Source organism: Aptenodytes forsteri, unplaced genomic scaffold (genome assembly GCF_000699145.1).
Source record: "Aptenodytes forsteri isolate BGI_AS27 unplaced genomic scaffold, ASM69914v1 Scaffold13, whole genome shotgun sequence".
NCBI classification, from domain to species: Eukaryota; Metazoa; Chordata; class Aves; order Sphenisciformes; family Spheniscidae; genus Aptenodytes; species Aptenodytes forsteri.
The window spans coordinates 264,687-274,892 of record NW_008794543.1 but is presented as its reverse complement, the minus strand read 5'-3'; the positions used below and the strand labels follow the sequence as shown (position 1 = coordinate 274,892).

Sequence of the window (10,206 nt, the reverse complement as noted above, 5' to 3'; positions counted from 1 at the left end):
GCTAGTTACTTGGGAGAAGAGACCAACACCCACCTCGCTACAACCTCCTTTCAGGTGGTTGTAGAGAGCGATGAGGTCTCCCCTGAGCCTCCTTTTCTGCAGGCTAAACAGTCCCAGTTCCCTCAGCCGCTCCTCATCAGACTTGTCCTCCAGACCCCTCACCAGCCTTGTTGCCCTTCTCTGGACACGCTCCAGCACCTCAACGTCCTTCTTGTAGTGAGGGGCCCAAAACTGAACACAGTATTCGAGGTGCGGCCTCACCAGGGCCGAGTACAGGGGCACGATCACTTCCCTACTCCTGCTGGCCACACTATTTCTGATACAGGCCAGGATGCCATTGGCTTTCTTGGCCGCCTGGGCACACTGCTGGCTCATGTTCAGCCGGCTGTCGACCAACACCCCCAGGTCCTTCTCTGCTGGGCAGCTTTCCAGCCACTGTTCCCCAAGCCTGTAGCGCTAAGTGTACGTCATCACGTACACTTACTGACCTTGGTCCACTGTAGCTCAGATTTCTCTGAATTGCTTTAGCTTATACTGTGATTGTGCCTCAAAGATGAATAGTCCTGTAGAATGTGACTTTTTTTTTTTCTTTCCCCCTGGTTTAAAGAAAAAACCAAACCACACACAAAACCCTTTGTATTGACCTGACAGTGCAGAGGGTCTCAGGACTTGCCTGGTCTTGCCTTAGCCTGAGCTGATTTTGCCAGTTTCAAAAATTGCCTCGTGGTCAAATGACTATTGCCTACCCTGTTTACCTTAACCTCTTTCAAAACCATATATGGATAATCTATGCTTAACAAAAAATAGCCTTTTATTTCAACTGAGGTTGGGGGAAGATTTGTCCATTTTCATACTTAACCATATGAAACATATAAAACCAACCCAAGCAGATGCTGAGACTGAGGAGGAAGAACCTCTCACCATACCTTCATATTCCTCCTGATGATTATCTCAGGATGCTCTTGACTCCTTATAGCCTTTCCCCCATAATCTGCCTGAGGAAAAGATTGAAACATCAGTACCCAGAGAAAAACTGGAAGGGTAAGCATAAGATAGATATTTCAAGAAGATACTAGGAAGGTTTTTAAAGTAATTTTATCTGTGTTGTTGAGGCTTTTCTGAATTAATTAAAAAAATTGGGCTAATAAACTGCTTAAAATATTAAGTGGAATAACGATAAATTTTTAGTTCCATATATATACACACACATACAATTACTTCTCTTTTTCCTATAGCAAAAGGCTGAATGTAACAACGTCTGTAATTAGCACTGAAAGACAACTGTGCTAAAGGTGAAACAAAGGAAGTGGTGGAAATATGCGATGGAGGGGGAGAAATGAAATGGAGCAACAGAACTGTCCTTTTTAACTGTAGTGCTGTTTTAGTTAGGCTTAACCCAGTCTTGAGACCTCACCTTCATAAACCTGTAAATACTCTGCATCTCTGGGAAGCCCTTGGGAAAAGGAAGATTGTGACTTAATATAAGTCATGTTTCATCTCTTTCAGTAACTTTTTTTTTTTAAGTAAAAGAGAGCCCTCTGACACGTACTTCCCGAGAAGCAAAAGCAGAACTCCACATAGATTTATGGCTAAGCTTACATCCCATAAGTAATTCACTTCTGGATTTGGAACACTTTTTAATCTATCTTTTTTTTTTTTTAATGTAAGCCTATAGTGTTTCATAGCTTTCATAGTATCACTCTAGATACTGCAAGTCAAAAATTGTCTAAGCCCTGTGGAAGGAAGACTAACAGCAATGGTTGGTTTAACTCCACTAGAGGGGAAAATAAAATGCAGCAGTAAACTCCTGTCTCAACCTTCATTTTTAGCAATGCCTGCCTTTAGAGCACACTGCTTTTATCTTTTTCTCTCTCAGTTTTTCTTGTAGTAAGTTAGGAAGGACAAGGAAGTCCAGATTATCTTCTTATTAATGTTGTATATGAATTTTTACTTATGAAATTGAAGGATATTTTAATGTATGGGACAAATAGAAAAACTGATCTGAAAGCTTGAGCTGGATACAAGAAAACAAAAAATCAGGCAATGGGTAATCTCTTCAGCACATGTTGGGAAAAGAAGAATAACATACCTGAAATATTCTGATATGTTTGGAAAATTGGGCACATTTGTTAAATGTGCCCATTTTCGTCTCTTCTTTTTTATGGTAGAATACCTTGAGGTAAGCATCTGAGACATCAAGAAATTCTGAGAAGTGATATCACTGGTTGAAATTGGTGTGGATTTATTATTTGTTTGAAGGCAGGGCCAATCCTGTAGAAGAGTTTTGCATTTGCCAGTTACATACTAACTGTGCTTATGGTGTTTGTGATGCTAACATGTGGTCCAAACAATCTGTACATTTAGCGTTTTCTCAGCTGTGGAAAATGATGTTTTTATCATTATTGTCAACCTGCTTTAGCCTTCAAATGTCATCTTGAAGGTGAAAGTTTATATGCCCTATTTTCTTCTGTCAAGAGATCGGTGATGTGTTAACCACTCTGCATTAACAAGTAAAAGTCCCTCACCACCACCACCCCAAATGCTGATTTTGGTGTTTTTTGGATTAATCTTTCTCACACCATGTAACATTTGTTCTAAGTAGTCCTGCAAAAAAAAAAAAAAAATTGAAATACTATTACCTATTTTTCTATTTTCTTAATGCAAGTTTGATTCAGCTTCTAGTGGTAATTAATGTAAGCGGTATATCTTTAAGGGAAATCTGAATAATTTATCTGAACTATTCATTGTTTAAGCACTGAAAAGCTGTTCATATATGTATCCAGATAAGACCGGACACCAGACTTGTGCAGATATGTGTAATTAGGTAAAATTATGACTTCTGTCTTATGATTTATAGTTTTGAAAGATCAAAATGGTTTAAGAGCATTTTAACCAGTAATATTTGAGGAAAGGACAGCATTATTCCATATTTACAAAGTGGAACTAAGGCTTTGAAAAGCGAGCTTCACTTCTATTGTGTATACCAGCTATGGTAGTCACTTAGAAGTATTTACCTAAGGACAATGACAGATACAACTTTAAAATTTCATATTTGTGTGCCTGTCTCTGGATAGTAGGGTGTTTATGTATGTGGGAGGTATTTTTGTACATATATTGCATGTAAATAGACAACACCGCATTGACAGTTCGTAACAATTCTTGTACCTTGTAACAAATCTTAGACCTATTTACACAGAAGAGCTGAAGAACTGAAGTCCTTAACCTTCAAGTTGTCTCTTGTGTTACGTTTGAAATTGAATTGACCGTATATGTAGTGACTTCTTCATCCTGTGTATGGGGGTGTATATGTGCACACGAACATGTATGTGCATATCTGTATTAGTTTATATATGTGTGTGTATATATATGTATGTTATCTTGGATTAATTTCTCATTTTTGCTCCATGGAATATAATTTGTAATTTTCCAGTGAATTGTTTTGGCTAATTAGATTATTCTGAATATGTTCAAAATACATGTAGAAGATTAACAGTAGGCTTGCTGCTTATCAGGTCTATACCATTTCCAAAAATCTGGTTTATGTTTGTAACAGTTTTGGCATACTTCAAACTGTTCATATACAATATGGTCCACTGAAAACTAGTTGCCACTTCTGGGAGATCTGAAGTTATTTTGATTTTGAAGGAAAAATGGCTTTGCGGAAACCATTTGTGCTATATAGATACAATTCAGCTCAAAATCGTAAAATATTTCAGAACCCAATTGTATCTCAGCAGCTGATGACTTTCATGAAGATAGACGCTCCATGAACATTAATGATTCAACAGCTCTCTGACATAAGAGTTATTCCTGCTATGTAGATGGAGATGCTAAGTCAAGGAAAGGTTAAAATACCTGTATTGACCACAAAAGTGGTGAGAGAACTGAGAACAGAAATCAGATGGTTTGTCTTTATTGCATTTTTTAAATGATATGTTCTTTCTTTCCTTCTCTATGTTTACTAGTGTTTTTCCAAAATCTACATAATACAAAAATCTGAGATCTGAATCTGGATTTAAGGAGTGACTCCTAAGCTATTATCTTAGCTGATTCTTTAATATTTTTCTACAGTTGTTAAGAATAATGTGTACAGTCATTTGCCAAGTTTTCATAAATATCTAGTTAGTTTTGATATATATCTTTCTCTTGCAAATTAAGACAGACTTAATTTTTCAAATACAACTTTTTTCCTGTATTATGGGCAAATATTGTCTATTCAATACTGTCTAGGAGGGCAACAGCACTCAACATCTAACTTTCAGGCGTTTCCTAGGTAACGGAGATACAGCTGCAAAACCGTGTTGTACGAATGGAATGAAACAGTCAAGTGTTTCCACTTTTCTACTATTGTTGTTTGAATTAATGTCGTGGTTTAACCTCAGTCAGTCGGCAACTGAGTACCACACAGCCGCTCGCTCACTCCTCCTCCCCTCTCCCTCCCGCAGTGGGATGGGGGAGAGAATTGGAAAAGTAGAAGTGAGGAAAAACTCATGGGTTGAGATAAAAACAGTTTAATAATTGAAATAAAATAATAATAGCAATAATAATAATGTAATAATAATAATAATACACAAAGCACAGTGCAATTGCTCACCACCCGCTAACCGATGCCCAGCCAGTCCCCGAGCAGCGGCCCCCCCGGCCAGCTTTCCCCAGTTTATGTACTGAGCATGACGTCCCATGGTATGGAATGTCCCTTGGGCCAGTTTGGCTGTGCCCCCTCCCAGCTTCTTGTGCACCTCCAGCCTTCTCAGTCGGTAGAGCATGGGAAGCTGAAAAGTCCTTGGCTAGTGTAAGCATTACCTAGCAACAACTAAAACATCGGTGTGTTATCAACTTTGTTCTCATCCTTAATCCAAAACGCAGCACTGTACCAGCTACTAGGAAGGAAATAAACTCTATCCCTGCTGAAACCAGGACAGTTAAGTAAACCCTAGGGCTGTATCACTATTTTAGAAATTACCAGATATGGGACCGGAGAATGGCGCTTTAATTCTAGTGTGTTTGTTTTGCCATTTTTAGGTTTCTGCACACCTTCTTGGATTGCACAGAGATGTCAGAAAACTTGTAAAATAAATCATAGCAGAGGTTTTTGTTTTGTTTTGTTTTGTTTTTTACAAAATCTGCTGTGTAGTAGAATTAGTCCTTTCCATGAATGAAACTAACAAAAATGAACAAGAAACACAAAATTTGTTGTTATTGCTTTCTAGTAATTTTTCAGAAATTAACTATTTATTTGTATAGGAAACCTAGTTCACAAATTAAAAAAAAAAAAAGTACTAGAAAACTGAATTAAGTTAGTGAATTATGTACAATGTGTATGTTACTCTTTCATGTATGTAGATAATTATATAGAATTTAGTAGGTCTTTTTGAAAGTAATATAATTGTTGTATATTCCCAGTAGTTTGTCTTTCTCAATTATGTTAAGCATAAATTACTTTTCCTCACTATGAAGGTTGTCATACTTAATTCCAATTTACCGTTTGTGTGTCATTGAGACAATTATTTCACAAGTAACGTTTACTAAATTAGAACATAACTAAAGCAACTCTAAGTTTTTCTCTGTGCTGCTACTCCAGCCTGGGGGAGGTCTCCTATAAACAGAGCCTCATTCTTGTAATTTAAACATCTACTTCACATTTCCTCAAATTTTACAGTAAAAGGCAGTCATGACAATGAGATAAGAGGGTGATTTGTTAATGAAACTGTGCATTGTGTTGACTAGCAGTGTCTCCTTGTTTCCTTCTGATCCCCTTATCTGTCGGTTGCATCCACCAATCATATTTGTTCTTATATTCAAGTCTATGGAGTCTTTGGTGTAAAGACTACTTTGAATTATGTATAAAATGAAAATGTTTTAATGTAGTATAGCTGTGTAAACCTGTTTTACCACAACTGTAATTAGCTTAGATCATAAACTGAAGGTTCATCTGTCACCAGACTAAAATCTGTTGTTAGAAGACATAATAAGATTTAAAAGGTGGGTGTTAGATCAACATTACAACAGATTACTTTGCCAAACATAATGAAAACTAAAGCAGTAACAGGAAAAAAATGGGTGTAGACTTTGGGGTACAATTGCTATACAGTGTTCAGGCTCTTATTGAAGAGTGTAAGTTACCTGCACTTGTGTAAGTATATGTATCATAAGTAGCAGACAATACTTTTCTCCCTATTCTCTCTTTTTTTTATTTGCTGCAATTAAAAAAAAATAATTAAAAATCACTTTCTTCTCACTAATTTCTTAAACAACTTAACTACTGTTTGCAAGTGACAGGTACTTTTACTTACATGCTTACTTTCATTTATAATAGCTAAGTACATCATCTAGCTTTTATCACAAACATTAAAGTTTGATATTCTCAATCAGTACGATAAGGCAGGGGAACAGGAAAGGTAATGAACCATGCATCATGTAAAGCATGTACCTTGTGTCTACCCAGACCCCTGAACATCTACGCTCCTCCCAAGATTTATCAAATAGATACATGTTACACTGTGTCTGAAGGAAAAATAATTCAGGTTATTTTTGCATTACTTATTATGATCTGTCATGAACAATCACCAAAAAAACCCCCAAACTCTAGGGCAACAGAAACCAAAGCGTTTATTTGTAATGTTTTTTTTGCAAGTTAATTTTAAGATACTGGAGAGTACTGCCAATGAGCTTAAATGCCTGAGTATTGTCCTCCCCTCCTTATATGCAAACCATGTGCTCATGTGCGATGACTTTGACGTCCTTTTCAGATAAAGGGATAGGGGAATACTACTTCCATACTACAGAGAACTGTGGCACAGTGTGGTTGCAGGGAGGATGAAGCTACTGTTGATAAAGGTGTCTTTCACATGGGTCAGACTAACCTATTTAGGTAAGCAAGAAACAAAATAGCATCTGTTTTAAATTGTAAATTATGACCAACAGAGATTTTTCCAAAAGGTGTTAGCAGTATTTACATCATGAGGACTTTCAAACAAGTTAGTGAAGCACTAAAAGAATCAGTCTGGGCTCTAGCAAACGTAAAAAACACACACTAGAAGCCAATGGACTATCATGGCTGGGATTGTAATTCAGTCAGGTTGATCTGTAGAGTGAGCAGGTACACACTGAGAGCAAATTACAGCTATTATCTTACAGACATGGTACAAACAGCCCCATAAAGAGGATAGGCTTTAACACCAGTGTTGAGTATAAAATAATAATCTGCTGAAGATGGGTTGTAGAGACATGAAATTGCTTTGTGAACTGTACTCACCTTATTCGCAGCTGGTTTTCAACAGACTGCCATTGTAATTAATGTTTCAGTATCTATAAAAAAGCTACTTTTTGGATAATTAAATAACATAATCTTTCCTTAATTCTGTTTTCATTAATATTAAAGAGACATTAATATTTTCTGTTAGTAATCAATACAACATATTTATAAGTTTGAGCTACTTTTCAGGTTTAAAATCTTTCCAAAGGATATTACAGGAACAGGAAAAATAAAAATGAAAAATTATCTTAGTGTAGAACACCTATAACAGATTTTATCAACATGTTGTTCTTTTGTTGATGAGGTAATATAAACCATATATACACTAATGCAATGTAATTTAAGATATTTTGTTGACACTGATGTTGTGATAGCTTTGCTAGGCGGAGATGTGACTAAAAGTTTAACAGCCTTCTAATCTTAGTTTATGAATGAATTTTTTCTACAAGAAGTAGCTAAACTTGTGGCAACAGTAATCTCTCAGACAACATTGTATTAGGCAGCATTTATGTTGTATATTAAAAAGAAAGGTACAAATGTTCTTCCCTTCTGGAAAAATGTAAAAACAGTTTATAAACATGTAATATATAAGTGCTTTTATATGACTGTTATGCTAGTTTCAGAAGTTTGTGCTATGCAATGGGAAGAGTACAAAAAAGAAATGCTGCAGAAAATATATTGTCTGTATTCTTTCTTTCTCTGAATAGGTGTTGTGAGAGAATACCTTAGTTCATCATTCCTTAAGCTTTAGATCTAAAGTGAATGTCCAAAGTGCATTAAAATGTCTTTATTTGACTGTGACTGAACTTCCTTTAAAACTTTTTTCCGTAAACTCTTGAGTTAAAAGTAGGAAAAGAGACTAATTATTACAAGCCTTTTCATGATCATGTGATATTTTTTTTTCCCTCTAAATTTAATCTACTTTGTATAATGTCTCGTGGAAATCTTTGTGCAACCCATGCAAAAGTTGTCCATATTTAATAAAAAATAATCTTTAATATTCTAATGAACATTAACATCATTATTGTATTTGTAGAGGTGAGAACCTATATTCAATTCTTGATTGATTTTTAAAGTGAGAGACATTGTCTTGTGCCTCAAGGAAAAAAAAATGTGTCAGTGTGACTTTTTTGTTCGTTTTCCATTTCTTTTCCTAACTCAGACCTGTAGCAACTCATCAAAAATACTGTGACAAATCCAGATTTAACAGATATAATTAAGAAATAAACTGCTTTACTTATGTTGCGTATCTCTAAGGTAGAAATATCTCTTTGCAGTTTTAGAATTGCAGAATGAGAACTGTTTGATCAAAAATAATTTACAGGGCATAAAATCCGGACGTGGCAACTAGGACTGATATAGTATCTGAGAAATAGGATTTGCCTTTCCTCCCCCACCAGGAATATAGGTAAAATGGCATTAGACTTCAGCTGTACCAGAGTGAAACCAAACTCTCTCTCTCTAAAGAATACCGCAGCCAGAAAAGTTATCTAGGGGAGACAAAAATCATACTTCTTTTCCTGGCCCAGGCTTTTGGAGTTCACCCAATTGAATTAGAGTATGTTAAAGTTAAGTGCTCTCTTCCCTCCCCACCACCTGGAGCCTGCATCCATTCAGGTGGAAAGGTTTGCTCACTGCAGCTCCAGAATGGCTAAGGAATAAACATATTTCCCTGCTGAGTATTTCTGCATTAGACCCCTGAAAAGCAGTCATGTAGAACTCAACTCTTACAAATTGTATGTCCTCAATCTCCATGCCTCTGGCAGGTAAGGACAAATATCCAAATACTATGTGTATCTTAGGCTGTTGGTTAAATACAGCTTGGGTTTGTTTATTTCTGTTACTTCAGTTGGGATTTTCAGATAGCTACGTAACAGGCAGTGGCTTTTAGAAGAAAAAAAAATGCTAGAGTGGTTTTGGTTCTTAAAAACATTTTGTCTACTTCCACAATTTAACTTCTGTCGTAGGAGTCCTTCTCTTCTACCTCTGAGTCTTGCTAGAATAGTGAGAAGCTTTTAGGAACTTTTTCTCTCTCTACCTTATGAAATGGTGATGGAGGTGTACATAGTGGTACAGTCACCATAATAATGCATATACCATTAAATACACCAAAATAATAAACTCTGGCCTCATACATGTAAATTAGACATTTTTAAATGGGATCCACTTGCAAAACAAAACAACTGCCAAAGCAGTTTCTGTGAGGTAAATAATTGTTCCTCATTAATACTTGTATCTTCATCACCGCATCTAAAAAGAATGGAACATAGCTTTCTTTGCTAATCAGCGTATTACTGTAGCCTTGAATTCACTACTCGAAGTTAACTTAAGCAGTAGCTAACTGTAATTATATGTTTGCAACAAATACATGGTATTTTGCTGGTCCCCATTTACATGTCTCATCAAAAAACTTTTGAAATACTAAGGTTATCTTAATAAAAACAAAAGCTTCTAAACTGTTTCTCAGTTCAGTTTAAAATATACAGCAGCTGATATAAGAGAATACCAGACATAAACTATATTGTGCTTTGGTTTAGAATAAGTAGTGACTGTAATCATTATATGTAGGACATTTGCTGTAGCAATTTCCGCTTTGTAGAAGACTTGATAATGAAAAGAATAAACTAGATATTGTCAAAGATATCCTTTCTCTTCCTCTGGCAATCCCACCTTCTCTTGTTCAAAGAAGTTTGGTATGTTCAGTAAATGAAAAGGTAGAGCTAGCTTATGAGCGCGCAATTGTAATTTCTACTTTCTGAAGTCAAATATTATTATGAAATATATTCTTTATAATGATTCATTTTCTATCATATTTGCAGGTTTTACTGCAAATTTTACATTGCAGTATTCACTCATAAAGCAACCCTGTTGGTATTATTATAAAAAGTTAATACTGTCTGCTTTTCCTTTTTTTTTTTTTAATTTACTTTTAAACTCTTTTTCAAATTCAA

The 10,206-nt window shown here is 35.7% G+C and overlaps 1 protein-coding gene across 3 annotated transcripts in view; it reads left to right on the top strand.

Moving 5' to 3' along the window:
- The window catches only part of FSTL5 (follistatin like 5), a 356,700-nt gene that overhangs the window by 156,666 nt on the left and 189,828 nt on the right, over nucleotides 1-10,206 (top strand). The window lies entirely within an intron of this gene.